The sequence below is a fragment of the Eulemur rufifrons genome, chromosome 20 (genome assembly GCF_041146395.1).
Source record: "Eulemur rufifrons isolate Redbay chromosome 20, OSU_ERuf_1, whole genome shotgun sequence".
Lineage (NCBI taxonomy): Eukaryota > Metazoa > Chordata > Mammalia > Primates > Lemuridae > Eulemur > Eulemur rufifrons.
Window position 1 is genome coordinate 1,146,876 of NC_091002.1, and position 13,125 is coordinate 1,160,000.

General features: G+C 52.7%; 1 pseudogene; it reads left to right on the plus strand.

Moving 5' to 3' along the window:
* Positions 1-11,777: 11,777 nt before the first annotated feature.
* LOC138401340 (small nucleolar RNA U13) lies at positions 11,778-11,869 on the plus strand (annotated as a pseudogene).
* Positions 11,870-13,125: the final 1,256 nt, after the last annotated feature.

Here is a 13,125-nt window from a genome sequence, read left to right on the forward strand (position 1 = left end):
TCGTGGTAAAAGAGACATCCCACAGCAGTGACCATGTCCATCGACTCCGTCGGCGCTCTCAGGCTCGTAGTCCCACTTTTCAGACAAGCCTGGATGGCCACTCCGTGTCACTCTTTGCCAAATGCCAGCCACTCTCCTCCCCGCCCCGCATCCCCCATTTGGCCACCACAACTCTTCATCCCCAGGCGCCCTCCGGTAAAGTGTGCTCCTGTCTGTACACCTACTCCGTTGGGGGCGGGGGGGGGGGGGCGGGAGGTGGCACAAGAGGTGGCTGGTGGCCGGAGCAGGCCCGCCACCTTGAGTGTGTGGAACAGCGCTGAGGATTTCCTAAGGGAAGAAAGAGGGTGGGGAGAGCGAGAGAGCATCTCCTCCTCGTGAACCTCACAGATGATTGAGGACAAACAGGCCTGCACGGGGGGGGGGGGGGGGGGGGGGCAGGGAGGGTGCCGAGTCTGCACCAGAGAAAATGGCTTTGTGGGGGGGTGGGAGGGGAAGAGGGCAGAAAGATTTTCTGTCTTTTTAAAACTTCCCCCAGGCTTTTGGGAACTTGCAGCCCGGCCTGCATCCCTGAGGCACGTTAACTCTTTGGTTATAACTCCAGGTGGCCCCCAGGGTGGGCGGCCCACAGAGTTCAAGGGATTTCTTCTCAGCAGAGACGGGACCTTTAGAACAGCTAACTGCAGTAATTGCCTGAAGCTGAGAACCAACCCTCCCTCCTTTAAAACCTCTGTATTTCTGCCTAGGCCTATGTTCACGAAATTTGGGGGTTTGAGACTGAGAAGCTCTACCCTATTTATTTCCTCCTTTGTCAGCAAAGTAGACTCTCTGTTTTCTTACTCCTCATACCGCTTGTCCTCGTTATTCGGCCTCGTGGACAAGCAGCTGAGCTTTCGGTCACAAGTCCACACCCCAGGGTGGAGGGGTCCAATCCACCCCTGTCCAGACCTGGGCCCTTCCTGCCTCCCTCTCGAGACGATCTGTTTGGCAGCCCAGCCGCCTTGGACTGGGCCACAAGGAGGACACAAAGTAAAGACCCAGCCCCCCCGCCCCCCCCCCCCACACACACACACACGGCAGTGGCGGTGGGTGGCAGTTCTCCAAGGGTTTGGGGCTTTTCCTGAGGCAGGAGACGGAGGGGACTGATTTCTTTAGAGCTCCGTCCCCTCCCCCATGCGCTGTGCCGCCTGGAAGCGGCAGCTCGCGGGGCGGGGTCGGGGCTGAAAGCGGCTCCGCCCGAGAGAAGCCCGAGGCGGCTACGTGCAAGCGCGCATGCGCAGTCAGCTCGCGGGGCGGGGTCGCGGCTGAAAGCGGCTCCGCCCGAGAGAAGCCCGAGGCGGCTACGTGCGAGCGCGCATGCGCAGTCAGCGCAGTGAGTGGAGGAGGGGTGGAAAACGGCGGAAGGGCTCCGCCGGGGGCCCGGCCATCTGTGCGGCCAGGCTAGGGGTTTCCCTCTTGGGCCGGGAGCTCGTACCCCGCCCCCAGCCCGCAGGCAATCCCGAGGGGCAGAAGCACGACTTGCTGGGCACCTCCTCGGGCGAAGCGGTCGCGGTGGCTGGGTTACGTGGGGCCCAGACGAGTCTCTGGTTCTGGGAGCGGCACCTCCCCCACGCGCCTCTCCTCTTGGGCCTTCACCCCTCCCCCCCCCCCCCCCCCCCCGCTCCGGCCCCAGGGGATGGGAGGAGTGGGGGGCAGGGAGACGACCTCAGGGAGGAGCCAGACCAACTGAATGAAAGCTTTTCATGAACTCGTGTGTCTTTGCCAGGGAAACACCATTTCTGGAGTCTATGAACTAAAATAAAATCTTAAGCCGCCCCCCGCCCGCCACCGCCAGCTGACCCGTCCCGTGGTTGGCCCAGGGAACCCTAGAAAAACCCTTAAACCTGAGCTGCTGCCCCGCAAGGACAGGGGAAGTCAGACACCCCTCCCTGATGGAGTCAGATTTTATAACAATGAGATACTGAATGTCCGACGGGCCTAAGGCCAGGCAAGACAAAGCTTAACGCATATCTAGCAGGCCAACCGTTTACTGAACTACAGGGCACTTGAGTTTTGGGTAAACTGTCCAGTGGCTTGTCTGTGATTAGCAGACCTCCTTACCTTAACTGAAAACATGATGCAAAGCCTTTAGGCAGAGGTTCATTTATGTCATCAATTGCAAATCAAAGAATCTTTAAACCCAGCTGTAAACCTGTAAACACCGCACCCTCCCTCCCCCGCCCCCCCCAACTGCCAGATGTCCTGCCTTTTCAGCCCAGACCAATGTACCCCTTCCATGTTTTGATTTGTGATTTTACATGTAATTCCTGTCTCCCTAAAATGTATGAAGCCAAACTGTAACCCACCCCACCACAATGGGTCCGCTTGCTCAAGGCTTCTTGGGCGTAGCTCTCTGGGCCATGATCACGGCCGTTGGGCTCAGAATAAAACTCTTTAAATTATTTTGCAGTGATTTGGGGTTCTTTTCCATGGACGAGTCAATCGTGTTCACATTATTTTAGCCTTGGGAGCTTTTTCTTTTCTATTATGTCTGATCCTGATCGCTAGCCAGGTATTCATTCATATTTTTGGTTGGTGGTGGTGCTCAAGCTCGTCTTTGTACATCCCAGATTGGCGTAAGCCACCGTGAATATGTTTTACACCTTCCAAGAGCTAGCGCTTATTGCCGTATCATAACCAGGGCTCGCAGCAATTTTTCTTTTTTTTTTTTTAAAGCTGCTTCCACTTTCCACCTAGGTATACATACGAGTATCCCCTTTAAATGAATGCTTGCATCGAGGAACCAGGAAGTGGTTTTTGTTGTTGTTGCTGTTGTTGTTTTCCCCCAGTCATTTATCTGCTCCTCAACCCTCATTATTTATCACACACACACACACACACACACACCCACCCCATCTCTGTAGAAAAGCTCACGGAGATTGTTCATCCACCGCGTGCTTTCTGTTGACAGTATCTGAGACGATAAGGAGCACCATGCATTCTGTTCTAACAGAAAAATTGCATATATCAGTATGATTATATTTTACTTCTTGTGTGAATTTAGTGGATCTCATAAAAGCTGATCTTGATTTTCACAGCAGAGAAAAGTGGGCTTCTGTTTTGGTTTTGTTTTTGTTTTTCTGGAGGGGTGGTGTCTTCACATAAGTGATCATCTTTACAAGTATGCTATATGCGAGAAATTTCAGAAAGCTGCAAAGAGTGACTTGTTGACAATGCTTGCATTGAATGATGTATCTGAATCTGTGAATCGAAGGGGTCAGCGTCTGACCAGAAAGCACTGTTAGAAGAAGAGGGGTTTCGGGTCTTTTCCTAAATTGTATCTGCCTAAGGCGGAAAATATTTCTGTTTCCCTATGACATGGTATTTTCCTCACAAGCAGTGTTAATGGCTCCATATGTCTCTAGACTGGCTGCAGAGCAGAGACTCCATGGTCTCCACTACTTGACTCTGTCTGTCCAAGAATGGCCTCCACAGCTCTCCTCTGTGAGATATCCACTCTCAGAGGTGGCACGGTATGGTGGGTAGGGGGATATGCTGGATTTTGAAAACTCAGAGTTTGAACTCCAGTGCTTTATTTCTTAGCAACATGAACTTTGTCAGATCACATCACCCTGCTGAAGCCCAGTCACCTAAAGGGTAGAAAATGCAATGGATAGATTGACGCTTCTCTTCTCTTCTCCTCTCTTCTTTCTCTCTTTCTTTCTTTCCTTGTGTCTTCCTGTCTCTGTCTCTCTCTCTCTCTCTCTCTCTCTCTCTTTCTTTTTGTCTTTTTCTTTTTTTTCTTTTGACGGGCCCTCACTCTGTTTCCCAGACTAAAGTGCAGTAGCATCATCATAGATCACTGCAACTTCAAACTCTTGGCCTCAAGCGATCCTTTCCCCCTAGGCTTCCCAAAGTGCTAGGATGCAGTTTTATTTTTATCTGTGACACCATGGGAGGAAATATCTTTTAGGGTCATAGGGTCAGAAATTTAGATCTCTTCTTTGAACTCATGGTAGCGGCTAACTGGGATTTTCAGTGTGTAAACGTAAGCCACTTGTAATTTCACCAGTACTCCCGTTACTTGTCATCTATTCAGGAGGTGAACTCTTCTTCCCCTACCATCTACTGTTCAAACGCGTTGGCCACAAGGATAATTTGAATATCAGATTCAGAGCACAAATAATTAAGGTCCTGTAGCGTTAATAAGTAAAAGGGGCCACACACAAACCTGTGGAAGTCTGTGTCCCTTCCAGTTTTTTTGTTTGTTTGTTTGTTTGTTTGTTTGTTTTTGGGTCTCCCCCCCCCCCCCGAGACTGAGTCTCACTCTGTTGCCCGGGCTAGAGTGAGTGCCGTGGCGTCAGCCTAGCTCACAGCAACCTCAAACTCCTGGGCTCAGTCGATCCTCCTGCCTCAGGCTCCCCAGGAGCTGGGACCACAGGCATGTGCCACCATGCCCGGCTAATTTTTTTCTATATATTTTTAGTTGTCTGGACAATTTCTTTCTATATTTTTAGTAGAGACGGGGGCGGGGGGTCTCACTCTCGCTCGGGCTGGTCTCGAACTCCTTCCTGACTTTGAGCGATCCTCCCGCCTCGGCCTCCCAGAGTGCTAAGTTTACAGGCCTGAGCCAACGCGTCCGGCCTGTGTCCATTCTTTAATGTTGTGTGTTGCTCAGTTATGAAAAGGCAAGGGAACATAAAATCCGAGTTTTAGGGATGACTTATAGGCTCAGTATTCTTTTTTTTTTTTTTTTGCCTCCTCTAAGCCTATGTGAATATCAAGGAGGGTAAAAAATTCAGTGTTCTCAGTTCAGTGCCCAACCAACCTCTGTTTCCAGAGTAAAAATTGAGCATCCTATTACACCTTTATTTCCCTTTGGTATGCTAAGGCCCAACTCGGCAGAGAGGTCACTGTTTATTCTCTTTGCTAAGATCACATGTGCCATAGTCTGTCTGCTCTGTCTCCTTTAGGGGTAATCATCCAATCTTACCCGGGCCCCTCACATCCTCGTGACAATAGGCCTCCTTGGTTTACTGAAATAGAAAAGACCGGCTCATCAGCAATGTTTGATCGGTTGCTTCAGAAACAAATGTTGTTCTGCTTTCTTTACTATGTTTTTTTTTTTTTTTTTTTTCCTTCTTTCTTCCGTCAGACCCAATCCGATATAGGTGGGAGAGAAGGTAACCGGAGCCTCTTGAAAAACCGAAGTGAACCAAAGCGAGCTCACAGATTCAGATAGAAATCAGGAGGAAGAAAAATTGAGAGATAACATGGATTTTCTGTCTAGCGGGTGTTCTCACACTTCAATTTTACCAGAAGCGTTAGGTAGGATGACGATGACGATAATTGTGACAAACACTATTCTCATTGGACAGATAAGGAGGCAGGCTCAGAGTGACGAGTAACCTGGGCCTAAATAGATCGCTAAGAAGCATCATAGTGTGTTCCTTGGTTACGCTGTTTTGTGAAGCTCAAAAAGTTTGGGGTGCGCGTGCGCGTGCGTCCATGTGCGTACGCAATCATAGGTGTTCTAGTAAAACGGATATGAGGTAGGATTTCCCATACCTTCAATGATTTCATGTCCTGCAGGAACATAATGTTCCGGGATCAGGTTTTTATTCTGCCTTCTGTGCCACATGCTCAACATGCCTGTGACTTTACAGCCGAGACTTGCTCAGGGGGAGCCCATTCTCATCTTCTGGGAGGTTCTGCTAATCTTTAAAAGACAAGGACATAGGAAGATGATCCTATAACAACGACTGTGACCACGATTAAAGGCTTACTGTTTACCACGCGTGCTTCTGTGGGCTTTGCCTGCATTTGCTTTTTCACTCTGCACAATATCCCTGTGGGGTAGGCACCATGATTTCTGCATTTGCAGATGAAGAGGCTGAGGCTCAAGAGGATGTATGACTCGCCAAGTTACCAAACACGGAGTGTCGTCCAGGTAGCCAGTCCAGGCCCCCCGGCTCTGCAGCCACTCTGCAATGCTGATTCTGAGCCTGACCGTTTCATCACTGGTGGCTCCCTGAGAACCTTGACTCGGCCCCCTTCCTCAGTTCACTTGGGAAACATATTCATGTGTGTGTATTTCTCTCCTTCCCTCTCCCACCCCCCCCCCCCGTTTTAGTTTTTATTATTTTGAAAAGTGCATAGAACGATAAAAACTTTAAAAGTAGGAAAAAGCTTACGGAACACATAAGGACACAGAGAAAGAAAATATCTGTGTACAACAGTGCAACGCATTTGTGTTTTAAGTCGTGGTGTTGCAAAAGAGTCCAAAAGTTTAAAAGAAAGAAAAACAAACAAACAAACAAACAAACAGACAAACAAACAAACAAAAAAAAAGCCAAACCACCATGGAAAAGTTTATGAAGTGAAAACACTTACAGTAAGCTAAGGTTAATGTATTATTGAAGAAAGAAATTTCTAAAGGTAAATGTCGTGTGGCCTAAGTGTCCAGGGTTTATGAAAACCTACAGTAAGTAATGTCCTAGGCCTTCACATTCACTCACCACTCACCGCCAACTCACAGACTCACCCAGAGCAACCTCCCGCCCGCCCTGCAAGCTCCATTCACCGTAAGTGCCCTGGCCAGGTGTCCCACTGCACAGAAACCTATTAGACTGCATTTCTTCCCATTACTATCAGTAGTTGTACATTTCTTAGGACTGTAGGCCTACGATACACCTCCAGGCATAGTTAGGGGTTGGGAAGAGGAGGGAAGAGGCCATTCTTCATTTATTAATTGGGTAGCATGGGGGCAGGGGAGGCAGTTTCCTCCTTCTCCCCCTCTTGTTTTTCTTTATTCCTCTCCCAGTTCCCCCTTCCATCGTCTCGATGGATTTGGATGAGACGTAGACATTTTCTACGTCAGGCCTTAATCATACCGAGGGAGCAGGAGAAAAGTAAGCCGCCTACCATGACACGATGGAATGGAAGTTTGTCAGCCATTGACTGCTGTGGCATTCCGACATTTAGTGTCTTCAGGACATTCTATATTTCTGCTATCCCACTAGAATATATCTCCTCGATCACTACTGTGTGGCCACATCCCAGCTGTTTCGTGAGCCACCCTCAATGTTCATGACGATGTAGTGTGGGGACTCCCTCCGTCTGGTGCCTTAAACTCGCACATTTGGGGTTTTGTATCAGGATAGCAAAGCGATCACCTTTAAATAACCTGGCTGGCCATGGTGGCTCATGCCCGTGATCCCCGCAACTTGGGAGGCAGAGACGGGAGCGTGACTTGAGCCCAGCAGCTGGAGACCAGCCTGGGTAACACGATGAGACCTCATCTCTACCAACAAAAAAAAAAAAAGAAAAATTATGGCGGGTGTGGCAGCATTTGCCTATAGTCCCAGCTACTCAGAAGGCTGAGGCAGAGAGGATCACTTAAGCCCTGGATTTGGAGCTTGCTGTGAGCTACAATCAGGCCAAGGCGGCCTGGGAGAGGACAGAGTGAAAGAAATCCTGTCTCAAAAAAAAAAAAAGAAAAGAAAAGAAAAGAAAAGAAAGAAAACAAGACCGATAACACAACACAACTTAGAAGACTTGGTGTTACCGAAAGCTCGGCCACTTGCCCACGAGGCCGAATACCGAGGACAAGCTGTTTGAGGAGGAAGGAAAGAGAGAGTCTATTTTGCCGGTAAAGGAGAAAATAGGGTAGACCTTCCCATCTCAAGCCTCCGAATTTCCCCGAACATAGGGCTAGGCAGAAATACAGAGCTTTTAATGAGGGGGGGAGGGGTTCTCAGCTTTAGCGTTGATTGTGGTTAATTATTTCAATCGTCCAGGCTCTGCCAAAAACAAAGCCTGTGAACTCTGCCGGCCGCCCACCTGGGGGGGGGGGGCGGGGCAGGGGACCACTTGGGAGTTTTAAGAAAAGATTTAACCTGCCTTGGGGACATAGGCCAGACTACAAGCTCCCAAAAGTGGTGGTGGTGGTGGTGGTGGTGGTGGTGGGGAGCGTAAAACGACAGAACGTCTTTCTGTCCTTTATTGGTTTCTCCTTTTTCCCCCCTAGGTGCCAAAAGACCTGAGACTGATGCCGAAAAGAAATAGGTACAGGCGCCCACGTGCACACACAAAGATATACGATCGAATACATCGTGTTGACAGTCGGGGAAACTGGAAGATGATGGGGAAGTATCACGAGCAACTTTGTATTTCTTCCAGGACAGGAAAATGGACACGAAGAGAAAAATTCATCGTTCTCGGCGTAGGATAAAAAGCCACATCTTGTTACTTAATATAATTCATTCTGTGATTTAAGTTTTTATACGATATGATATTCGATAAGCCTAAAACACAAGATAAAAGAGAAACAAACAAAAGGGAAAAAATAAAAATAAAAAAGACGACGGGCAGAGGCCTACGGTCCCGGGAGGAGGCAGAGAGCGGGAGGAGGGGCGCCTCCCGCAGACAACAGGGCGGGTGGGCGGAGACCCGCTAGAGGCTAGGGCTGCCCCGGGCGGGCCCAGAGCTGCGGGCCCGGGAAGAAGAGGGTGGGACCGTCCGGACCGTGCTCTCCTCCCCGCCCTCCACACCTCCCGGGAGTCAGCTCTTAAACTCCCAACGTCACCTGACTTTCCGGATCCCGAGGTCTGATCAAAGTGGCCGCTAGGTGACACCCAGCAACCGCTGCCGGTGTCATCCTGAAAAGAACGGACCCTATGACTGACGGGGGTGGGGCGCACAGTGGGTGGCCCGGCCAGCTCCCCTTCCTCCTCGGAGCGGATCGGATCATCTGGAACTTTATCCAGAGAGGAGAGAGTGCCCCTGGGTGTGTGCTAGAAGCCGGAGGGTTGGGGCAGGGACCTACCCAAGAGAGAAGTAGAGTACAGGGCGTTTCAGAGTTGACCCACTCACCATCTCGCCCTGGTCAATACAAGAGTGGCAATATCTGTCACCGTGGAATGAACACTTGGTACCGAAGACCTTTGTCTATGCTGGCCCCCGTATGCCTAGGGGGGGCATGTGGCCAGAATCTGACATCCTAAACGTCTTCGTAGAAAGAATTTGGGGGTGGGGGTGGGGGAGAGAGACAGAAAAAGAAAAGAGAGGGGGAAAGAAATGGCTGCCACAAAACTATCAGAACAGAGAAGCGACCGATAGGGCCTATCTGGTTAAGTTCTTTCCCTACCCAGAGAACGACTTGACGTAGCTGACGTCACTGCAGTCAGGCCACGTTCCGGTGGACACAGAGAGTCAGGGATAGAATTTCACGCTCGGCACTGTCTCTCGGGACAGCGGGAAGGTGGAGGGTGGCTGAGGGTTCTATGCTCCTTTATCACACACCGTCAGGTAGGTCAGGTAAAATTGAGGACAGATTTCCAGTGTTTCGAGAAAGGAAGAGCACTCGTGCAGGCCATCTATCTGTACGTGGGAGAGTGTCCCCGAAAAGTGGCTTTAAGTGCCGGGATGTGCCTAGGCCAAGAAGGTACACGATCCTGAGTGAGAATGGTCCGTCCCATCGAGTCAGTCGGTAGGAGGCCACCGGGTCGAGACGGAACTGCCCCCCCACCCGCCCCCCAGAGCAGACAGACTCAGAATGGAGTCACTCGGTGCCAGTGCCCTGCCCGGGTGCCCCATCATTCAACCGAACTGGGAAACAGGTGGGCTTTCCGACCCTCGGGAGGGAGCTTCACCGGCGGGCGGACAGATCAGAAGGGGCCCGGCTCCCTTGAGCGGGCAGGCTGGGGACGGTCGGTGGGGTCTCTTGACAGGAGGCACCACGGAACCCTTGAGGCAATGTCGGGGGCACCTATGTTGCGGTCCAAAGCTAGCGTCTGAGAAGTCGTCCCGAAAGCATGATGGCGTCAACAAGTCCCCTCCGTTCAAGAAACGAGATTCATTTCTAGAGGAGGGCCACCCCCGCGGGAGGACCGTAGGCTTCCTGTGGACATTCTCTTCAAAAGGCAATTCACTCAGCGGAGTGAAAATCGGAAAAATCGCTGTCCTCTGATGCAGCTGCAGAGAAAAGATGGCACCAAAATCAATGAAACACACACACACACACACACACACACACACAAACACACCTCCTCCCATCTGAACGAGCACTCCGGACGGTCACATAGGGAGAGCGACGGGCTCTCTTCCCCCCCTGTGGTTTTCTACCTTTCGTTGCGGTTTTTTCCCTCAGTGGATAGAGGAGGAGACACAGGGGGCTCAGCCGGCATGCGAGTGGGTTTATCATCCTCTGTGAGTATCAACACGCGACACCACCTAAGTGAAGGAACACACCGGTGTTTCATGTGATGTGGCTCAATGCCTGGCAGATACGAGCCTTTGCAGGCCTCCTCGTGATCGACAGGACGTCGCCTTGGACACGGACACATCTTGTCCCTCCCTCCCGAGGCGATAGGCGGTTCCGTACCTCCTCGGGGCCAGGGCACAGTCTGCCTAGGCACCTACAACACGTGTGGCAACAGCCTCGATGGCTCTGCCATGAGAACGAACTCCCGTGGCACGGGGGTGGGGTGGGGGGGGTCGGGTGCTGAAGAATTCAGCTGAGTGAAGGAATGCCACGGGATTCAGAGTGCCATCGGTGGGCTGAGAGGCGAGCAGGGCGGGCTTTGAAAGGGTAACATTCTCCCTGCCTTCCGTCTGGCTGTGAATACAGAACGTACACGCCAGGCGGGGTGGCTCACGCCTGTAATCCTAGCACTCTGGGAGGTAGAGGCGGGTGGATCGCTCAAGGTCGGGAGTTCGAGACCAGCCTGAGCAAGAGCGAGACCCCCATCTCTACTAAAAATAGAAAGAAACTATATATCTAAAAATATATACAGAAACAGTATCTAAAAATATATACAGAAAAATATTAGCCGGGCACAGTGGCGCATGCCTGTAGTCCCAGGTACTCGGGAGGCTGGGGCAGTAGGATCGCTTGAGCCCAGGAGTTTGAGGTTGCTGTGAGCTAGGCTGACGCCACGGCACTCTAGTCTGGGCAACAGAGTGAGACTCTGTTTCAAAAAAAAAAAAAAAAAAAAAAAATATATATATATATATATATATATACACACACACACACACACACACACACACACGTATATCCAATTAGCTGGGCATGCTGGCACATGCCTGTAATCCCAGGTACTCGGGAGGCTGAGGCAGTCTGATCGCTTGAGCCCAGGAGTTTGAGATTGCTGTGAGCTAGGCTGACGCCATGGCACTCTAGCCAGGGCAACAGAACGAGAGACTCTGTCAGAAAGAAAAGAAGAGCGAGAGCGAGAGAGCGAGAGAAAGAAAGAAAGGAAGGGAGAGAAAGGAAAGAGAAGGAAGGGGGGGGAGAGAGAGAGAGAGAGAGAGAGAGAGAGAGAGGAGAAAACTATTAAAAAATTCGGGACCAGATCCATCGGTCGGTACTCAGAAGCGTGACGATCGGGTGTTCCCGAGCACGTGTGAGATGTGTCTTCTCCCTGACGCCGCGTTTCCTCCACACACACATCACCCATCTGCCGTGGAAAAAAAGCAACAAAAAGAGAGAAAGAGATTAAGAAGGGAAAATGGAAACAGGGCAAAAGAGGAAGAAAGAAAGAAATTTCGAAAAAAAGAGACCAAAGTCACAGCGAGAAGGAAGAATACTGAGCCCAGAGCGACACCTAGTGACCACACCGTCACAAGCACCCTAGGGCCCCAATTCGCCAGAGACATCTGGTGGACCCCAGGGCAACATGTGGTCGACCCGGGGCCATGGCGTCTGCAGCCGATTCCCAGGCGGGCACACGAGCCCGGGGAAACTCATTCTCAGCGCGGGGAGGAGGGGAGGGGAAATAATAGCAAAGTCACACCAGATCCCTTTCTAGTTCATAAACGTGTTGATTGCGTGTTCACGCGCACGTGTGAGAAGGGCCTCCTGGTGTGTCGGCACGTCACCCGCGTGACGTGAAACCATGAATCCGGGGGGGGGGAGCGGAAAGGCGGGCAGGAAAAGGCAAAGAGAGAATAGATAAAATGAAAGGACCAAAAAGAAAGTCACACAGCAGGGTAGGGGAGTGAGAGCAAGTCGAGAGACTGCAGACAGAAACTCCGAGAGGAGAGGAATGCTCCGGAGCGCCCCCTCGCCCCGCGCGAGAAGAATACCGATCGCAGGGTGACCCCTAGGGGCAGCGAGGCCAGAGAGACCAAATCCGTCCCGAAGCCTCCCTGTCAGGATGACAACCACAGACCAGACATCTGGTCAACCACCCAAGGACCAGACATCTGGTCAACCAGCGAACCCATGCGGAGGCCGCATGCAGCAGCGACATCTGCACGACCACTCAGGGTGCTCCCTGCCGGGAGGGTGTGTCTCTATGTGTGTGTGTCCGGGGGGGGGGGGAGATTGCGATGAAAGTCACGCCAGGTCCCGGGATAGTTCGTGAGCGTGATAATTGCGTGTGTGTGGAGAAAAAAGGGGGCGGGGCGATAGGGAGTAAAGAAAGGAGGAGCGGGCGAGCGGAGGGGTGGGGAAGGAGAGGGAGTCGAGAAGCCCGCAACCGCAGCGCCCCCTGGCGGTGATCCCCCTCCATAGCATCGATGGGGCCAGCCCCGCAGAGACTAAGTGCGACGGGACATCTGGTCAACCCCAAGGACCATGGGATCCCGGCACGAAACCGGCGGAGGACGAGGAGGAGGAGGAGGAGGAGGAGGAGGAGGAGGAGGAGGAGGAGGAGGAGGAGGAGGAGGAGGAGGAGGAGGAGGAGGGGCTAGGCGGCGGCGGCGGCGGGCTAGGCGGCGGTCTAGGCGGCGGAGGCGGGCTAGGCGGCGGCGGGCTAGGCGGCGTAGGAGGCGAGCTAGGCGTCGGCGGGCTAGGCGGCGGCGGCGGCGGGCTAGGCGGCGGCGGGCTAGGCGGCGGCGGAGGCGGGCTAGGCATCGGCGGGCTAGGCGTCGGCGGGCTAGGCGGCGGCGTCGGCGGGCTAGGCGTCGGCGGCGGCGGGCTAGGCGTCGGCGGGCTAGGCGGCGGCGTCGGCGGGCTAGGCGTCGGCGGCGGCGGGCTAGGCGGCGGCGGCGGGCTAGGCGGCGGCGGAGGCGGGCTAGGCGGCGGCGGGCTAGGCAGCGGAGGCGGGCTAGGTGGCGGAGGCGGGCTAGGCGGCGGAGGCGGGCTAGGCGGCGGCGGGCGGGGGGTGGTGGTGGAGGGGGAAAGAAAAAAAAAAAATCCCA